Genomic DNA, 22,127 nt, shown 5'->3' with positions numbered 1-22,127 from the left:
TAATTACCTGCCCCAATCACTGGAAGGTGAATATGTTCACTGCCTTTTAATTATATTGGCCTTATTATTTCATAAGAAAATAAAAAAACAGTCTCAACAGGGAGACTGCATGAAGCAAAGGAAGCCAAACACAACTTATGCACCTTATTAAAAACAATTAGGGATTGTTTGATGAGCAGACTCAGCTCCAGATGGCCAGCCTCCATATAGCCATGGTTCAGATTTCTTCTCACCTTCCCCCAGCCTCTTCCCAAGTTTTGCATCATCAGCTTTGTTAAAATACAAGGATGGAATTGTAAGGAACGCCGTTCCCACGTTTGTTCCTTTTCTCTTCTCGGTGGCAACCAAGTTGTTCTTGCACCAACATTTATTTACTCTGGGTTCTGGAGACTCTTCTTTGTCACCATCTTGGTTCCAGGTCTCAGGATGCCAGGAGGGAGTCTGAGAGACACTTCGCTATCTATGTCAGACCTCAAGGTTTGCATTGTTTGTGAGCAAGTTTACGTAAGGGGACCTTGAGGATAAATTTTGGTGTGCTAGTAATTTCAGGCAGTGCAGGATGAAAGGAACACAAAAAGCACTGTGACGTAACATTGGCCACCTTACCTGGACTCACTTCTTCCCTCTCCACCTCTATGCCTGTGTTTCAACAACGCCCAGAGATTGGCGGTTCTCCCACACACATCACCCCACCTTCTGCTTTGTGCCTTTGCTTAGGCTGTGCCTTCTACCTAGATTGTCCTTCTCCTACTTGTTGGCTCAGCTATGGCTACTCAACTTATAACTTTCAACTGAGGAGTTACCTCTGTCCCTCGCAGCCCGCTTGGGAAGCAGCAGAACTGGACTGCTTTTATGACCCTCTTCCCAACACCCAGCACAATTTGAGGTACACCATCTGGGGATGGGAGAGCCTCAATCCTAATTATCTATTAGAATCACTGGGAAGTGTCATAAAAATAGTCTCCTTGGGGTTACACTTTCTTGGGAGATAGTCTGGAGCAGGGCCACACAATCTGTATTTTTAAGCAGTTCCTCAAGTGTTGATCATGGATAGTAGGGTACAGAACCACTACAGTCATTGCTCAAAAAATGTTTATGAAAGTGTGCTTATCCATACAGGGAACCAAAAGAAATTTCTGGATAAGTAAGTTCTTCGAGGTCATTCCTGACTAGGAATCTAGATATATAAATATATGGAGAGTAATTTATTTTCCAATGTTACTTGGTTAGTCTCTAAAAATGAAGAAAGGACAAGTTGAAATGAGTATGAAATAGTATAAGGTTTGCCAAACCTAAACAGCCATTGAGAGATGAGTGGTGAAAAAACTATGGTGTTTGTGGAATCTTATACAGCCAGGAAAAGGCAGCCCTCTGTGTTCAGATATTAAATAACGCCCAAGACACATTAATAGTGAAAAAGGTAAGACACAAAGCAAAGTTAATTGACTGTTGTAGATTGAATTGTGATCCCCAAAAGGTCATAGGTCAAAGTCCTTACCCTTCATACCTTCGAATGTGCTCTCACTTGCACAAGTAGTCAAGCTAAGACGGGTCCTACTGGATTAGAGTGTACTCTACTCCAATGACTGGGATACTTATAATATAAGGAAAATCTGGGCACAGACTTAGAATGCCACATGAAGATGGAGGCAAAGTTTGGAGTGATACATTCACAAGCTAAGGATTGCTTGGCAACCCCACAAGCTAGGAGAGAGGCATGGAACAGATTCTCCCTGAGAGCCTCCAAAAAAGAACCAATCCTGCCAACAACAGGATTTCAGACTTCCAGCCTCCAAAATAGTGAAAAAATAAATGTCTGTGGTTTCAAGCCACCTACACTGTGGTGGTTTGTTATGGCAACCTTAGAAAACGAATATAGAAGAATATCCATTTTGTGGAAATCTATCCATTTCTCTCTCTCCTTTTTCTTTCTATCTTTTAATACAGAAACTCTTTCTCAAAGGATATCCAAGAAACTAAGAATAAGCATGGCCTCCGGGAAAGAGAAGTTGGCTGGGAGCAAGGGGAAGAACGGAGAATTATTTTTCACAATATACTCTTTTGTTCCTTTTAAAGACTTTTGTCCTACACTAACATGCTATCTATTAAAAAATCAATACTTAACAATTACTGTGTTTTTTCCTCCTACAGCTGCAGTGATGGCCCACGAGACTTGCATAACTTCTTGAAGACTCAGACTTCATATCTAGAAAATGGGGATGATGATAGCAGCTGCCTTGCACACAGTGTGTGGTGTACCTGAACAGAGCCTGGAAGAGAAAAGTCTTAAGAAGTGATCACACTGGCTAGTATGTGATTAAAGTGCTTCAACATTAGCTAAAATCCAAACAAGGAATCAGGAGAGGACTCCAGTGGCCAGATGACACTATAGTGGCAGCTAATAAAACTTGTACCAAATCAAGTACACTCAGTACTACACAAAGGAAAGAACCTTCAGGAGGCTTTCTCACCAACAACAATGTTGCACTCAGGGCTGGATGTGGGGAGCTGCACTTCACACAGTAGGATGTTTAGCAACAGCATCCTTGCCCTCTACCCACTAGATGTCAGTAGCTGGAGTAATCAAAAACACCTCCAGGGCCTCCCTGGTGGCGCAGGGGTTAAAGTCTCAGCACTATCAAGCTATTGGCAGCTACTGCAGCATGAGTTCCATCCCTGGCCAAGGAGCTAACCCACATGGCGCAGCAGTCACAAAGGTGACTCAGATTGTGAGCCATTGGCCTACAGATGAGTGGTGCTGAATATATTTCCACCAGACAAGCAGCATCAACATCACCCTGGAGCTGGTTAAAAATATAGAATGTGGGCTCGATCTCAGACCTACTGCATCAGAATCTGTATCTCATCAAGATCCCCAGCAATTCTTATGCACATCAAAGCTTGATGGGCAGCAATATACACCAGTCTTTCCTTCCTCTCTTATCACAGGAATCCCTGTAGTCTTAGTGAAAGCCACGGACTATGGAGTCGCACCAAACCTACAACATTGGCTTTCCAGGAGAGAGGTCTGAGAATTGATATTTTAAGTGAGTCTTATGATCATGAGGCTTTGGAAACTTCACAACATTTCTGTAGAGGGACAAAATTTGGCAGTTACTTTCTAGAACTGCCTGGGGAGAGAGTGTCTTGGCTCAAGAACTTGTTCTCTGAATATCCAACAAATCCTCACTGCATACTGGCCTAGGAACAGGTGGCTATACCGTGTTTCCTTATCAGAACCAGCTGAAGTCCCAGAGTGCACTCAGTCATAGAGAAGCAGAGTCCTAACAACATGGAACTCCTGGGTCCCACTGTGTCCAAACCCTTTCCCTTCTTAGTCACATGAACGAATAAGGTCTGACTTAGTTTGAGTCAATTTAAATTTGATTTCTAGTCATTTGTCTCTGAAACAATCTTAAATAATACACTACTCTTTAAGGTCAGCAGGCTGATTTCCTACCTGTGACTTCTTGTGCTTTTGAAGCAAACTTCTAATCCTAATGTCACTTTCCCTCAAGTCTTATCCAGAGACAGCATAGATCTATATTTCCTTCAAAGATTTTGTTTCGTTTTCTCCCACTGGTCCCACATATTCACATAAGATGGTGCGTGGAGCCCCTTTATCTACTGCTCCATTGCACTTGTTTCTACATACAACTTGGTGAACTGATAACATTTCCTCCCAAAGTTTCTGATTTTCCATTCCTTTGCTTCCATTATAAAACTATGGTATGAACAACATACTCGCCTAGGTGCTTGTTTCTGAATCCACACACTTGACCTGCCTGCAGTTGGGCTCAATGTAGTCCACAGCTCAGAGTATATTAAATAACCTGAAATTATTCACTGTGATGTATCATTAAGATTGCTATGTGTGGGGCCCCCCTGGTGGCGCAGCGGTTGATCGCTGGGCTGTGAAGCTGCCCACAGCCTCTGCAGCGCCGGTTCGATCCCCGGGCACCAGCGAGCGTCCCACATGGCGCGCAGACCTCTCCTGCCGCCCGCTGCTCCACTCAACAGTGTACTTTGTCAGTCTGTCTGTTCTGTTCCCCCCTCTGGCTCTGGTGAATTCTCTCACCCTCCCACACTTCTGCCTGTACCCAGTGCTTGTAAAATGAATAAATAAAATCTTCTAAAAAAGATTGCTATGTGTGAAGGTGCTATGTGCCTCACTCCACCACTGCATTACACAGAACAGCAGGGTTGGCACTCACATAGACCATGGTTGAAATTTAGTATGGTTGAAATTTAAGCAGGTTCAAACTCTTTGGATGGTAAGCACAATGTTTATAAATAACATTAACCCAACAATGGCACATCCAGAGATTTGTACTAAAAGAGCAGTAAGATAAATAAAAGAGCAGTAAGATAAATATGCAAAGTTGTTCAGTCAAACATACTTTAATGTTTATGATGTTTGGCGAACTATAAATAACCTTGAGGTCCAGTGACATAAAATTGATATAAAAACTATAGTCCAGCAAATAGCTATATTAACACAAATTCCTCTATAATGCAATTGGCAAATGAGGTCTGGACCACGATCTCCCCGTCAAACCAACACGAGCTGAAGTTCTTTCTTTCTCTGAGATGGCAGAAGTGAGGATCGGGGGAGATCAGGTAACATCAAACAGCAATCATTCCTGTTTTGAGAAAGAGGGAGTTGTATGGTGGGTCCCCATATTATGAGATCTCTCCTGGACTAATTTTCTAGATGGGCTAACGAAATGGATGCCAGCTAAATGGAAGATTCCTGGAATGTCATTGATATGTAAGCCAGTGTGCCCCTTCAAGAGGTGCCAAATAGGAACCGGGACTGTCCAAGGGTCGGGTGGTTTAGTTGGAGCCCAGGATTCCTGTCCTGCAGGCTGCAGAAGTTCTCTCTGGTGTGAACTTGACTTGGTTCTTTTTATTTGATCTCATTGTGCCTCCCCCCCGCCCCATTTCCTCACTTGTAAAGAGAGAGTAAAACCAGTCATCACCTCCCATGGTTGACACTGTAAAGCACCAAGAAGCACAGTTGCTGGTACTTAGCACTGGTGAGTACTTGCTATTGTATTATTGGTACTAAAGTTATCTATAAGGTTTTTTCTCCTTCTTCTCCTGACTATGCGAAGTTGGGATTCCGAAGTGAACAGCTGCATGGTATTATCATCTCTCTACACATTCACACATAGCATTCTTAATGATACATCACAATGAATAATTTGACGTTACTTAACTCTCCATACTCCGAGACGTGGACTGCATCAAGCCCAACTCAAATTGTGATCTTATTCTTCAAATTTCAGTGGTGAAGTCATTCATAAGGGAAAAAAAAAAAAAGAAAGAAAGAAAACAGCCTCTTGTTTTGTATGAATCAATTCACAAGATAAATATTTAAATAAAATGTGGCTTCAATTGTGCTCTCTGATGGTAATTGCTGGCTCACACTCTGTTTCTATATCAATGTGTTTTCTTTTATTTTTTTCCCCCAAGCTGACTAATGAACAGAGCTGTCAGAAGCCCATTGCTCATGATCTAGCGAGCAACACATTAGCAGTTTCACATAAATACAAAAACCATATTCACTGCATCTAGGGAAATAAATGCACAGCACACAAAAACTCCAAATACTGAGTTGCCATCAACAGATAAAGAATCCTGGGTGATAAATGCAATTAGCTAAGTAACTGACACTCTCTTAACATAGAAATCGGCCCTGCATCACCCCAGCTGTCAATAAAAAAGATAATGCATGAAGCTAGGCCCTTTGTGCACAGAACATCCTCAATTTTGAAGAGCTCACAAAATTCTACACCTGAGGTTACAGGGGGGAAGAGGCATATATATGTAATTTGGGAATATTTACAATCCCTACATTGCACAAAATCACATAACATTTAATTTACAGTCCATTCAAAGTGGGGAGAATCCTGGATATTTTACCCGTAAGATTCAAGATGCTTTTAAATGTCATTTCATTCATATCCTTCATATCTCCATGGGCTGTTCTCTTCCAATTTTACAGTTTATTCACTCCATGACAACCTATTGAGTCATTACCATGTGCCTGGCACTACTGGGGAAGAGAGAGTCCAGGAAGGAAGTGTCCAAGTTCCAATAGTCATCAAAGGAAACAGACGATAGAGGTCACTGCTCCCAAACCGCTGTGCTCGCTGGAAGCACTGCACACTCATAAACCGCAACTCTCTAAGATAAATATTTAAATAAAATGTGTTTTCAATTGTACTCTTCGTTGATGATTACTGGCTTGCCTTCTGTAATTGTAGCAATGTGTTCTATCTCCTTGTCTCATGCTGATTAATGTACTGAAGACGCAGAAGATACAAACTTGTGAACCTGAGTGATAAAACAAGAGATACAATTGCTCAAAGTCATCCATTCTCCATATTTCTCCCCCTTCTGACACCTTTTCTGTCAACTCTTGGACAATGTGAAGGGTGAGGCCATAAGCAAAATTTGCATGGTCTCTTCAAATTACACCTGTGATGCAGATACAAGGAGGCTCAGTGTTCAAAGTGACTGTCCCTGTCACCTGGGTGACCCCTGCCACCCCACTATTCCCTGCTTTCTCTGTTTGAATTCTTCTGAAAAAGAAGCAGTCAAACCTTGTTACCAGCTCTGCTTAATCTTCTCACACCAGTGACCCCAACTAACTCAATAGCACCCCTGTAAGTGCTTGTAAAATTTAAGGATAAGAAACAAAGTGATGCTGTATGACCCAGAAAAGAAGTTAGATGGATTCCTTCGATTTATTTTCTCTCTGATCCCTATTCTTATGTAGTCAATTAGAATATTATTCAGAAATATTTACTTTCTACACTGATCATTTCCACAGAGGGAAGGGAGACTCTTAACTTTGGACTTGACCATGTGATCTGCTTTGGACAATGGAATATTAAAAGGCACAGTGTGCCAAAAGGCTCAAAAAGCATTTGGGAGATTGTACACATTCTCTTGAGCTTCTGGCACTGCCAAGGTTGGTGCAGCACAGCTAGAGAGGTGGAGGTGGAGGGGGAGAGACAAGTGGAACTGAGACACACAGCCAGCCCCAGCCTCGGTCATCTCATCCTTTAGCCATTCTTCAGATGCACGGCTCAGGAGGACACAATCCTTCCACTTTTCAAGGTCTTCTTTGTTTTTGTTTTTTTTAAAGATTTATTTACTTCTTTATGCATAAAAGAACTGGGGTGTAAGCCAGAGGTGCTGGGGCGGGGTGGTTTAGAGGATTCGCCAGAGACAGAGTGGGGAGCAGAATAGGCAGATTTATTGAAATGCACTGCTAAGGGGAGCAGCGGGCAAGACAGGAGAGGTCTGCTGTGCATTTTTGTGGGTCAGTTCCCTGGCCTGGGATCAAACTCATGCTTCAGTGGCTGCCAATAGCTTCATAGTCTGAGACTTAACCCCTTGCACCACCAGGGAAGCCAGTTTCAAGGTCTCTAAGCACATTGAAACTCAGCAGAAAATATTTGTTTACTGATTGAAGAGAAACCTCAGAATCTAAATTCTTGATTTAGATTCCAGGACTTCGATCCACCGTTTGCCTCTTTCACAAAAGGTGTCTCTCCAACATCCGCCTCCTTCACTTTCATCCACAAGCTGAATCACTCCTCCGCAGCCTGGGTGCAGCTCCTCCTCCACCTGTACTTCTCCATCCTCCTTCTAGCCATTCCAGAAATATTTGTCAAATGCCAAAAAGGCAGAAGGGAATAGTAGAACATAGTCTGGTCATTAAAAACACTTCAAGAAATGAAAGGCAACTATAAAATGGTCAACTATGAAATGATGAACTATGGAAAATATTGCCACATGGCTCAGTGCACAGAGTCACCTCATCCAACCTCCTCTGGCTTCACATGCCCTCGGGGCCAACAACTGGCAAGTACACTGCATAGCCACAACCTCTCTCTGCACCCATATTTGCAAATGCCTCTCAGTTATCTTTTTTTTCTTAATTTCTTTTTTATGGAGGTAATGTTGGTTTACATTACTGTTATTTCCAGTGTACCCGCCACCACCACGAAAGCTCCCACAGCCCTGAGTCCATTGTGCTCCCTTCCCACCTCGCTCTCACTCCCCCACCCCAGAATTCCTCAGTTCTGTAGTCAATTTTACAGGGTTAGCTTTTAATTTTGGCTTTATCTGTTCCTTTGATTAGCTTCTCTATATTCCACTTAAAAGGGACACCATTCAGTATTTGTCTTTCTCTTTCTGATTTATTTTCCTTACCATAATCCCTATCAGCTCCACCCATGTTGCCATGAATGGCATGAGTTTTTCTTTTATGATCTCCAAGTAATATTCCATTGTGTATCTATACCAGATCTTCTTGACCCACTCATCTGTTCTTAGACAGGTAGGTTGTTTCCATCAGACAGCTTCACCTGAATATTCTACAGGTAATTTCTGCTCAAATTCCCAAGCCTGGTTTATGACCTCCCATTCAGATTTTCCCATTGTGAGGATCTGGCTTTGGTAATTGACATGCAGTACACTGTGGAGGGGTCTTGTCCATCTTTCCTTAGCATAGTTCACTCTGCTGACTTCCAGCTGCTCATGGGCATTCTGTAGGAGCTGAAGCCCAACCTGCCCTCCAGGCAGGAAGAGCCTGGGCGTTACCCACCCTCAAGCCACAGCCCTCAACCACGAGGCAGTGAACTTGATAATAGGCTGACTTCCCTAGCCTGACTCACCTTTCACTCCCCTACCACTGCTTCCTGGTATCACCTTCCAAGTCAACAACTTGTACAGGAATCCTTCTATCAAAGCTTACTTGTGGGGGACCCAAACTGGGACACATAAGCCATTCTAAGCTAGACATTGTTAACTACCTCTGTTTTACACCCAGATTTAATTGATCGCACACACATACACACACAACAGTATCTTATCCATTCATTCAAAAATATTACTGACGACTAAATATACCAGGTGCTAGAGATGCAGCTGTGGACCAGACAGGCAGAGTCCCAGCCTTCAAGGAGCATATACTCCAATAGGGAAGGGAAAGACAAAAAAGGGTAGACAAATATATAGCCAGTACCAATACCTGTAGAGGTGTTTAGTGACAGAAATAAAAAAAAAAAAAATGAAAAATTGGGAAAAGCCATTTAGGTAAAGTGGCCAGAAAAAGCCTCCCTGGCAAGGTGAAACTTGAGCTGGGACCTGGAGAATCACTCAAATATAAGGAGATTTAGAGGTGGAGGAACGCTAAGGGAATAGCACAGGCAAAGGCCTGGCATGTCCAAGGCGGGGAGAGGCAGTCAGAGTATAGGAGACCATAAACATGGTGGTATAAGGTAAACAGGAGAGATGAGGCAGGTTGGACCACTGAAAGCCTGCTGTGCTGTGGTTAGGGGGTTGGATATTATTGTAAGAAACATGAGAAGCCACTGAGAGGATATGTGCAAGGTGTGACATGGTATGATTTGGATTTTTAAAAAAACTTCATTCTGACTATTTAAAAACATTTCGGAGCCCTGCAAGAGTGGAGAGGCCTTGTAATCTGATCATCTTCCACTCAGAGTTCATTCTGACTCTCATCATCTATTGCCCATAATGTGATGAGAGTCTCTAGCTGTCCCCTTGAAAGTGTGCAAACTGCAGAGGAAATGCAACAAATCAATCTGTGCCTTTGCAGAGTTTATAAACTCTGCCAACTGAGTAAGTGGTAACGATAACACAGAGCACTGATGGAGGAAGGAGTAGAGAGAGTCAGAACTCTGGCCTAGTAGAGAGATCAAGGGGAAGAAATGTCTAGGTTGAGGTGTGAGGAGGAGCAGGGGCATAAGTTCATGTTCAAAGGCTAAAGAGAGTATGGTGTGTTTGTGAAACTGAAAAGCTGGGTCTAACCAAAGCATGGAATATGTAAATGAAGATTGCAGGAAATGAGGTTTAAGTGGTCAAACGATGCATAGTGAATGAATGCATGAATGAGTGAATGAATGAATAGATGGGTGGTGAGAAACACAACAAAAGGCAGGAAGGTTTAAACTGATGCTTCTCGTCCTTTGGTGTCGCCATTCAAGTGTTTAAACTCTGTAGCAGGAGACAACTTGACAATTGAACTAAATCCAGATCAGGAAACACATATTGAGTACTTACTACATGCCAAACATGTGTTAATTAAGCTTCTGAGATAGCTATATCTGGCTCTTGCTGTGGAGGAACTCACAAAGGCAAGTGACATTTGCATGACCATCAAACACTGAACTTTGACACTAAAATAACGATCATCAAAAGAGAGTATAAACAAAGTAGATTTGGGAAGTATATTAAGCATAGGGATCTGTTTTCAGAATATAGTCTCAGCCTCTCCCTCAAATATATATACATATTAATGATAAAATTATATATATACATACATAGATATTGTGTACGTTATATATCACATACATCATATACATTACATGTGACATACATATTCTATATTACATACATTATATACTATGTAGCACACACACAGAAATTATATATACATATATACATATACATACACACACATATAAATATAAAAGATATGGAGTGTGGGCCTAACGTCTCTGGTCAACACCTGTATATCTAGCAGCACTGTTTACAATTGCCAACTTATGAAACCAACACAAATGCCCTTCAACAGAGAAACTATGGAGCCTTATCCTGTGGTTTTTATCGCGAGATACTGCACATCTTCAGAAACGCATAAGGACGCATTTCTATTGGACAGAGCTGCACCACAGCACCTCAGTTCCCAAAGTGAATTCTAGCACCCCAGCCCTACTCTTTGGCTACCTGTTAAAAGCCAGGTCTTCCTTTTAAACAATCTTTAAAAAGGGCCTCCCTGGTGGCACAAGGGGTTAAACACAGCACTATGAAGCAATCTGCAGCCTCTGCAGCACAAGTATGATCCCCCGCTGGCCAGGGAGCAACCCACATGGCACAGCAAACCCCTCCTGTCCTGCCTGCTGCTCCCCTCAGCAGTGTATTTCAGTCAGTCTGCCTATTCTGCTCCCGGCTCTGTCTCTGGTGAATCCTCTCACTTCCTGCATCTCTCTGGCCTGTACCCCAGCTCTTGTATGCACGAATAAAAAAAAAATCTTTAAAAAAAAAAAGTTAAAAGAAAAAGCTGCGTTTCTAAGGTCCTATAGGGCCAAATGCCACATGACCTATAGAACGATGTATGGGGCAATCGCTTACTTTGATTTAGTAACACTGCTGCTAATGTGGCTGTAAACCCGAAAACAACTGTTGTGTTTTTATGAACCACGCTGGGGGAGTGAAATAAAGAAGAGGTCTTGCTGCTTCGAGGGAAATATGTTTGTTTTATGGATGAGATGGGCAGGGTGATTATTTAGGAGGGCTCACCTTTCAAATCTCAGGGGACACTACTACTCTTACATCCTGGAAAAGCAGTGTGCCAGGAAGCCGTGTTTTGGGAAGAAGGAGCTTCATTTTGCCATATGCCAGGCTTTATCCCAGTGCTGTCAGAAGGGCAGCACTGGGGGCTTGATTGGAAAACCAGTGTAGAACATGGACTCACTTAAACATAGACACTTCCTTAAAAGCTTTTGGTTCGATGTGAATGTAAGTCATTTTGATTACTCAATTTCTATATTTATTAGGAATGATAAACCAAAGTACTTGAAAATAATTTCAGTGGCAATGAACTGTGGCGCTGGATCGATGGGGGACACGGCAGTCAATTACCCTTTCACTTTATTTTGGTCCTCGGCAATCAGTTGGGATCAATACTCTCAATCTCGATTGATAGCAGAGTGCAAATCACAAATAATTTTTTTAAGTGGGCTGTCACTGTGCGCAGGCAAGTCCAACAGGTCCTGGGTCATCCCGTGTACTTCCAGGGTGGCAGTGGGGCGGGGGTGCACTCTGGCATCCCCAGCCTCGTCTGCTTAGCACAGCCCCTTGCCAAAGGCCTGTTCAGCCTGAGTGGGTGCTTTGCATCGTAACCATGTCTCATTACTGTCCACTCTGTCTTATTCAAAGTGTAGCTGCCTGAAATCACCTCAAGTGTGCAACTTGGTGAAATCAATTAGGATAAAGAAGAGGAGAAGTAGAAACCACGGAGGATACTCAGGCCCGGGGAACACACTTTTTCAAATAACAAGGTGGTAGGAAGGGAGCGTTCCCCAGAGGTACACATTCTGGAAGAAGACTTCCTTACTTAACTCATCCCCCATGTGCCTTCTTAAAGGAGGGAGAGAGACCTTTTAATCACAACTGAGATTCTCTTAGTTCTGCCATTCTAAAGCCTGAGGCCCTCAGCTAAAACGTAGCACCCAACAGGTGGGACCCATTTTTGAAAGGACTGGTCTGGATCAGGTTCCACCCTGTGTTCCTGGGGTGCTCTGCGCTGCAGAGCAGGGGGAGAGGGTTGAGGAGACAAGGAAGAAAAGGTTTGAGGGGAAAGCTAAGGTGCTCCTTGTTCTGTACAAACCAGAGCTGTTCTGCCTGTTTGTGCTTCCTATATTTGCTTTATGTAAGGTTTGGTTTGAAAGAACAGCCTAGTGTGTTCCAGTTTGAATAGTGGAGCCAGTTTCCACTTTCTAGCGAGGTGACCTTGGACAAGTGACCTAACCTCTCTGGGCTTCACAGATGAGTGATTGACAGCACCTATGCTAATGGAGCGGTTATGAGGACGAAACACGTTAATATTTGTAGCACTCGATCCATGCCTGCCATGCTTAAGTATTTAAACTTTATTTAAAGTTGTAGATGTCTACAAGTTTTAATACTACAACTCTAAACTAGAGGCTGCCAAACAACTTTGACCATACATTCTTTTTTTAATTTAATTTAATTTTTTTAAATTTAAATTTTATTTTTATATTCCATACAATTGCAACCCCCTTATTTTGACCCTATCCCTCCTTTCCCTGACCCCCACCCCCCATAAAGTATCTCTGGTTCATAGTTGTTCGTTGATTTTGATTTTTACTTTCTTATAGTTATTCTTTTTCCTGGTCTCTTATTTAAGTTTTCCAGATTCCTGCTATGAGTGAAATCATCGGTATTTGTCTTTTTTCTTTCTGGCTTATTTCGCTGAGCATGAAAAATGCCCAAAAATAAATGATTGGATCAAGAAGATGTGGTACATATACACCATGGAATATTACTCAGCATTCAAAAAAGATAAACACATGCAATTTGCAGCAACATGGATGACCATACATTCTTATTGGAAAAGAAATTCCAAACACACAATCCCCACATGTGTATTCTTATACGATGACATGTACATTGTTCTGATCCATTTTGTGTTTTAAGGTATGCAAACAATTCTGTGATGGATGTGAATGGCGAGTGAAGTGAGCCCTAGTGCCTGATTCTCCTCCAGTGTCTTGGGGTCACGGCTGCTTGCCTGCTGGGCATACAAAGTTTTCCTCGGACCTTCACTGGAGGCAGCTGGGTAAACCCTGGTTGAGCATAAGTTGAAGACTATGAGAAGTTATGGCAAAGGGACCCTATTCAGTCCGCATTTTCATTTAAGATGTGATGCTCTGAGTGTCCCCATGGAGGAAAGGAACACAGACTGTGCCCTGGAGGCAGAAAGAAAATACTAGATGAGTCCTACAGTCCTAAACCACTGAGACAAGTGGTTTAGCCTTGTCACAGCCTGGTCTCAGCCTCACCCCAGACGATTCCTGACAGAGTCCCTGCTATGGGCCAATGCACAAGGGAAAGAGACTCATCAAGATGGATATGACATCTTTTAAATTAGTGCTCTAAGATTCGCAGGAAAAGGCCCCCCTCTTCCCATCCCTTGCCACCCCCAGTGGAAATTCCCAGCCAGAAGTCAAGTTTTTATGGCCTGTGTCGAAGGGCATACCCCACAAGGCCATGCTCAGTGTTTGTTCCAGGGCCACCAGAAGAGCTGTGGCTGGTTCACGTGTGGACCGTCTTGTCATGGACACATACACCAGCCCACCCCCGCTCCCCCGACCAGCTTCAGATGTGTGAGTTGTCCAGACTTAATCTGATGTCAGGAAAGACCTATGAGAAGCCTGCCACAGCCATGTGGGAGAAAAGAGAGAATCAATTATTGAAAAACAGCAAATCGATATGAAATATTTCATTTATGTCCTGATAACTCTCTAAGCCATTCTCCTCTGCAGATATTCTAAGAGCTAATGTTTCTCTCAGGAACTAGCCTTCCTCCAGAGCTGAGCAATTTATGCTATCATTGGAGGAATATTCTGGGCTGTCTGCTAAGCAACCCTCCTATCTGCCCACCTCCTCCAGAGCGATGGCCAGGCGGCACGTGGGTGCCAGAGCAGTGCTGCTCAGACCTTGGGGAGCACACTGAGGACCCAGGAAATCTGGTAACCATGGGGATTAGAACTCAGCAGGGCTGGGTGGGGGGCTCCCAGAGGATGCTGATGTTGCTGCCCAGGGGCCACTCTTAGAACGACAGGTTGTGATAACTCTACCCCCTGGCCACAGCTGATTGGATCTGACCACACTGAGCCAAACAGCTGCCTTCCCAGATGTTTATCCTTGGGAAAGTCTCTTCAGTTTGGAATGATCTCTCAAATAAAGAGATCTACAAACTCAGGACCACTTTCTGCTTTGTAGACTGAGAAAAAGGGAAAGCCAGGAGACAGGGAAGACAGAGCACATATGCAAGACGAGAGACACAGAGGGGACTGTCTTATTGCTGGGTCTTGATTCTATTCACACCTCTTGGATTTCCCTCATGTGGGTTCCACAAGATACCTTTTCATCATCATCATCATCATCGTAGTTTTCTGTCTTTTTTAATTAAATGAACATGCTTAGTGTTAATACTGTATAGTAGTATGGACAATAAACAGAGTGGGCAAGAACTGGTCCATTTCAACTTAAACCTTAGCAAGAACTCACGGAAGGTGCTTGTTAGATAACTGATAACTGAATGAATGAACGTAATGCTCTAGCCATGGTATTCTCTACAACTTCTCTGTGCCCAGATTTGGAGAAACCCCTTTACTTCCTGTCTTACTGTCAATCCTAGAAATCCAATTGTGAATGCAACACACTGACTGTCAATTTTTCTATTTATGCCATCTATTCCCTCGGCACTCTAATTTCATTCTTCATATCTGGCAAGGGAAAAAGGGACTCGGGGAAGGTGTATTTCCCCTTTAAATACCATGAAAGTTATGAATATATCTTTCCCAAACTGCCAAAATAATTGTTTCATTTACAGAACTGAAATTCTCTAGGGAGCATCCCAGTGATGTTCTAAATTGCTAACATCAGATATGCAGAAAACAAATATGGAGCGATCCATATGCTCCCAATCCTGAATTTAGCATCTCAGCTCAACAAAAACTTGCATTTCAATCACTTTCCGTCAGTTTTGGGTTATGAGTATGTGCAGGGTTAGGGCTGGATCGAAGCCACCGGCCTGGAACCTTCTGCAGAGAAGGGCTTTGTCTGCACAGCCCGAGGCTCCTGCGCAAGTTGCTATTTAGAGAGTTCACTTTAAATTAACACTTATAGGCTGCAGAGCCTCAGTCAAAGGGGAAACTTGAGAAGGCACTGGCTATATGATTGCAGAAGGAGATGTTGCCAAATTTCTACCTCCTCATTTTTATTACTACTCAAAAATCCTATTGCTGGGGGGGCTTGGGGTGTGGTCAGCAGTTTACCACTTTGCAGGGCTTGATTATGAAAAGAACATGTCAGAAGGAAGAGTCGCTCGAGAACTTGGCATGCTAACGATGGTGCTCACAGCTATTATGTAGCACATTTTATGTTCTGGGCACTATTCTCAGCACCTTACAAGTGTTAACCTGTTTAATCTTCAACATACCCTATGAGGTAGGTGACATTATTATCTCCATTTTACAGAAGAGGAAACTAGGGCCTGGGAAGATGGAGTAATGTGTAATTAGGCGCAGTGGAGCAGTTCTTGGCTTTCTCCCAACAGCAGCCATGCTCCCGCTTCTAATAGCACCTCTGATTTCCTTTGGAGACCACTCTCTCCTGCCCACAGGTCTAATAGGACAAAGGTCTTACCTTCTACTCTAGGCCAAAAGGATCCTATTTAAGCAGTCACTGTGGGACTGTGAGTTACATGAGGGCAGGCCTTAGCACTGGCTTAACTTAGGCATTTAAGTATTTTAAGGACAAACCAGTAAACACAGCATACTGTGTGTAATGCCCCTGTGTGATGTTTATTATGACAACTGTGTGCTTAGGAAGTGTCTTGTTTGGTCAAGTCTGTGTCGTGTGTTTTCCTTAGACCAATCAAGTGCTCTCCTGGGAATGTGAATGGAATGATGGGTGGATTAGCAGCTTTCTGGAGCTGATTCATCCTGAACACGGTGCCCCAGGGGGCTGCTCCCACTATCCTGGCCCTGAGCCTGGTTCCTGTACTTCCCAGGCCTCGTTCTTCAACTTTCCCTTCAGTTTTCTGGGATATTAGTTATCCTACAAAAAAATTCCCTCTTTGTCTTAATTGTGCCAGAATTGGTTTGTACTGCCTGCAAGCAAATCGCCCTATGTTCTAAAATCGGTGACAGAATGAGACCCAGAAAATCTCACCCTGGGACACAGGGCAAAGCCACAGCCACTCGCATGGAGCATCCACTTATTCAATACATTCACTAAGTGTGTCTGTGAGTCTGGAGCTAAACTCAGTCTTTTCATATGATACTGTGATGTGGATATTATCATACCCAATTTTCAGATGAGGAAACTGAGGAACCAGGAGGGTAAGTAACTTGTCCAAGAACATTAATACAGTGAGTGACATAGTCAAGTCTGGAAATCACATCTTCCTGAAGAAAAGGCAATGGTTCTCACCATTGTGCCACACTGTCCAATGGGCTGGGGGTTTGGCTCACTGAACAGCTGAGAAATCGGTCGCTAGAGCTTGGGCAAGAGAATACATATGAGAGCCAAACGGAGGTTGGGTTTGGTGTATGATAAGCTAGTTCAAGGGATGCAGTCAACGGACCAAGTAAGTCATGACTTACTTGCGATGACTGCACTATTCAATGATGTTTTCAATGAAATAGCAATTGCCTCATTTAAGGAGCAACCTTGTCTAAGTCAATAAAGGTTCTAGAATTGGCTCACCAGTGCCCCTAGCTTTCATGGTCCATGTCTTCAATCTCCAATGATCATAGTGCGACATACACACCGACCTCCTCTCTCCTAAGGACAGCCTGCTCATGTTCTACAGCCCACAGGAGACCAGTCACAGTCAAGTTAAAACCCGACGCAACTTGTAAAGGCCAGTTGAAAACAGGTCAAAGAGCAACACAAAACACAATCTTTTCTCTTGAGCTAGAGAAGAGTGGATGTACTTCCTGAGAGCATCCATTTCACATTCTTTTTTGATTTCCCTTGGAATAAATAAGCCCTTCCTGTTGCTTGGCCCACATGGCTGAGAGGGACTAATCTGAAGCACATGATTCAGGTCTGCCAAGCAAATGCCTTCTGCCCACCTGGCTATACTTGGGCCATGGTTGACCATGCCAATGGTTTCATGTGACACAATTCTGGGCTTTTGCTCGACTAATGAGATAAAGAAGCTCTCCTTCCTGGGGCATTCGCAGCTATAAGGAAGACATAATTCTAGAGCGACCTGAGAATGAATCCAAAACCAGAGGTGTAGAGCTACTGAGAAATGGAGAGAATGAAAACTGGCAGCACCATTCAAGTGCCTGAACACTGTCAACCTTAAATTTACTTGGACTTTGTAGTCACAGAATCGTACAGAAGCTCCTTTTTTCCCTAAGCCGGCTGGGTTGGGTCTCTGACCGTCCTAATCAGAAGAGCCTAGACTAAAACCATGGACTCAACTAAGTGTTTTGGAATTACATCTACCTGTCCTGAATTGTTCCTAAGTTTTCCCAAATTATCATCAAATTGCCAAAAATTCACCAATTTTTTAATTTTACTTTTAAAAATTCATGCCCTGAAGTTCTTCTACATGAAACCTAAAATTTTAACATAAGAAAGGGGGAAAGTCAATTAATCCCAAATGGGAATTCATCAGATAACTCAATTCTCTTTATAAGTTGAATTAATTCACAAGGAATGATAGTTAAGAAACATAGCTAAGTGCCTTGCATATTATATAATATTTACTGAAATCGTACTGGTTCCAGGCTACTGGGAATAAGGCAGTAGACAGAACCAGAAGAAATAAAAATCCTGCCTTCATAAAGCTTATATACTAGGGGAGGAAACAACAAACAAACAGATAAGACAACAAAGCAAGGCTTGGTGAGAGAAACCGCTGCAGAGGTAATGTCATTTTACACAAGCTGGGAAGCTCTCTAAGTGACATCTGAGCTGATACTCAGTAGCTGGGGCAGAGTACTGTGGGCTGAGAGAAGAACTAGTGAGAGGCACTGTGTCCTTAGCATGTTCTAGAAGGCCAGTGTGGCTATAACACAGTGAAGGCAATAGTGACTTCCGGTCAGTTCAGCAAGGCAGTCAGGGGGAGATCATCTGAGTCTTGTGGCCCAGAGAACTTGCGGATTTTGATTTTGCTGTAATGGGAAAGCACTGGGGTGTGGGTAGGGGGAGGGCTCAGAAGAAGGGGATGATCCAGCATATGTGTTTAATCATTCTGCTACCCTGTGGACAAAGAACTAAAGAAGGGCACGGGGAAAAGCAAAGAGACCAGCTCAAGGTACTGTTGTCTAGGCAAGAGATGACCCGACCAAATGGTGGAAATGAAGGCCATGAGAAGCAGTAGGATTCTGGATATATTTGGAAGGTAGAGACCCCTGGAGTTAGGGATGGATTAGCTGCTGGGTGTTAGAAAAAGGAAAAAATCAAGGATAAGGACATAAAGTGTTCAACATGAGACTAGAGGTGAGCAGAGGTATCATTACAGAGATGAACGTGACAGGGGGAACAAGTTTGGAGAGTGGAAATGAAGAGTTTAATTTTGCTAGTGTATTTGGTTTTCTTTTTTATTGTGGTAAAATAAGCATAACATAAAATTTACCATTTTTTTATAACCATTTTTAAGCATACAGTTCAGTGGCACGAAGTACATTTACAATGCTATGATGGTCACCACTGCATTTCCAGAAAATTTCCATCATCCCAAACACAACTCTGTATTTAAATACTAATTCCCTGCCTCGGCCCCAGGCCCTGGGCATCTCTGCAAGGCCTTCTGGCTCTAGCAGGCATGTCAGTTGAGATGCCTACTGCTGTCCTAGTCAAGACAGGAAAGGCAGTTAGATAGACTGATTCTGGGGCAGAAGGAGAAGATGAAAACTAGAGACAAATTTGGGAGTCTCGGCATCTGAGGTTGGCAGTCAGCACACAAGTCTCATTTATTGAACTGAATGTTTGGCTTAGTTTTGCTCACTCCCGTGCAGCCTAGAAAGTGAATACGGTGCCGGACACAGTGCCTGGTACATAGTACCCATTCAATAAACATTTTCTCAGTCAAGTAATTAAACTTTCTGCCCTCTAGTTTGTGGAAACAGTCACTCTTTGAACAAGAATTTTTAAAAGTACAAGCTTTTAAAATAGCACCATTTCTTAATTTAAAAAAGTCTGAACAAATTTTAAAATATACTGGCACTTCTATTGCAGTTTTCAGAAGTAATGTTTGATTTGTGATCTCTTTGGCTGACGGTTGTGCCAAAATCCAGTTCCACTTGACACCATGCAATGTACATAAACAGAACAGGAGGTGACACCACCAGATGTGGTGTGTCACAGCGAGGATCAATGAGCTTGAAAAGCAGAAGAGATTCTGTCTAAAACCAGCATTCAAAGTGTGCTTCAAAGTCATCAACCTCTATTCAAATTACCCTGGTGATGTTTGGAGAAAAATGTGGTTGTGCAAGAAGGTAAAAATCATGGCTACGAAGATGAGATTCCGTTAGTGTGTTATCTTCCACTGACAAATGTTTTCTACCCAGAATAATCTTCAAGTGCCAGATCTTGATAATCTCAGTAACACGCAGGTACTAGAAGCTGCTGATGTGAAATGTGCAGCAACTCCCTGGCATGTCAGCATGTGCAACACATAATGGGGATGTGGGAGATACCGAAACTTATCTGTGGGTAATAGTATTGGAATCATCTTCTTTAGCCATGCAGCCCACAAGTGCAGAATCTTAGGGTTATAAACCTGGGATGGAAAGATTTCAAAAGCCTCAGCTGTTTATTATATTCACTTGACACTTGCTTCCCAACACCTTTATAATGAACCATAGGTTATTAATCCTTTAGTGCCACAGCTTGAATTTGCATTGAAATGGCCTCTTTGGCATTAGTTGAAGCTGAGATTCAAAAAACACGGTGAGTAAGTCTCCCTTTGTCCAGCACAAGTGACACCTATGCACACTAAAATCATGAGGCTTTCTCGGTCACATACTGTCTTGATTCAGTAGTTGTGCTGGTGGATGCTAAGGTATCTGAATTTGGTATTAACAATGCTTTGAGGAACTAAGTAGCTTCAGAAAGGCATGTGAGAATTCCCAATTACTTGAGTTGAAACTTGAACTCTGAAAGGTAGGATATATTTGCCTAATTTGAAAAAATAAATAACCTATCTAGTTTAAAAGAATGATTATCCAGCTCAAGTTGTGTGGGAAAGATTAGTTTGCCCCTTCCCCCAAATGTGACCACTGAGTTTGGAACTTCCTTATGAGGTCAGAGGAGAAGGGCCAGTATTTCTTCGCATTCTTTTTTCAGAGTGAAAAGATAAATTCAGGAGGGATTCCACAAAATGCTCCCTAACCTGGTGCTATGTGGAGATACGGATTTCCTTGGAGTTCCTCAGCTTCTGCCTGTCTTCAGTGATGACAGGAAAAAGGCATTCTCATTGCTATTGTACCATAGGAAGACCCAGGGGCCAAAATAAAAGCCCTGGAAGTAAATGTTGGCCAAATAATAGGGACATGTATTTTTAATGACAGCCAATGAAAAAACTATCATCTCTGATGATGCACCAATAGTGTTTTCTAACAAATTCTACAGCAAAATTTAGAACCAGAAATCTTTTCTAACAAAATAAGTTCATTCACCTTGTTTTTTAAAAAGTGAAGCGTATATTTGATGTAAAACCTTATTTCAGTAATGTGTTCTGTTTTTAACTATTTTTATATTTTCATGGCCCTATTAGATGCCAATGACCACTATTCACAAAACATTTGATCTTGACTTTTCTTGCTACTAAGGGTCAGTGTTTGCCATAATCTATTACTAATCTGTTGACACACTTAGCCATGATTAGCTTATTTTTATTTAGCCAAGTCTCACAGTTGTTTTAGCACTCGCTCAGGAAATAATTATTGCAATAAAAAAGAGGTTAAATATATTCAGTTTGTGAAATCTTCTTTCATCTTATCACCAGGAATATATATAAGACACAACTGTCCTAGGAAGTACAAATGGAGGTGATGAGAAACTATGCTGTGTGGTACTATCAATGAACTGACCAAACCATAGCAAACATACCTTAGCCTCTGGGCCTTCAAGCCTATAATTTAGATAAGAAGGAAGCACACATTTCCATCTGGAAGATAGGAGATGGTTTCAACCAGTTGTCTAGTTTATGAAACTTACAGAGTACACAAATGGGGATCATGGACAATAAGATTAAAAATAAGGTAGGTTAGACTTATCAATCGGCTTAAGGGCTTGGCAAGGAGAGTCAACTTCATTTGGAACATAACAAGTATCCATTAGACAAGCATGTGAATGGAAGGGCTGTTGGGTTTTAGAAACTAATCGCCAAGCCCATAGGATAGGCTGTAGGGAGGAGAGCCCGGGAGCTGGGCACCATAGAACTAAGAGTGAAGGATGGACTGTCAGTGGGGATGAGAAAATAAGCCTCAAAGAGCAGGACTCTACTGGCCCAGTGACTGTGGCGATGGGAAGTGTGTTGGGTCACAGACGACTGATTTAAATTCACTCCTTAGAAAATGGAGAGTGGAAGAGGAGTTGGCTAGAGAGGAAATTGGGAAGGTCTATTTTGGAGAGGTTGAGTTTGAGTAGCCTGTGGAATAACCAACTAGAAACTCAGGTCCTGTTGATGAGGAGAAAAGCACACCTAAATGTCTTTGTGAAATGGCTGGGATGCAGGTAAGTTTAGGCTCTGGGAGAGGACAAAGGGCTGGATTGTAGAGAAGCAGCCAGCTGAGGCCAGATCT

Source organism: Talpa europaea (genome assembly GCF_964194135.1).
Source record: "Talpa europaea genome assembly, chromosome: 11".
NCBI classification, from domain to species: Eukaryota; Metazoa; Chordata; class Mammalia; order Eulipotyphla; family Talpidae; genus Talpa; species Talpa europaea.
The sequence above is the reverse complement of the archived record's forward strand: the minus strand, read 5'-3'. Positions refer to the sequence as shown.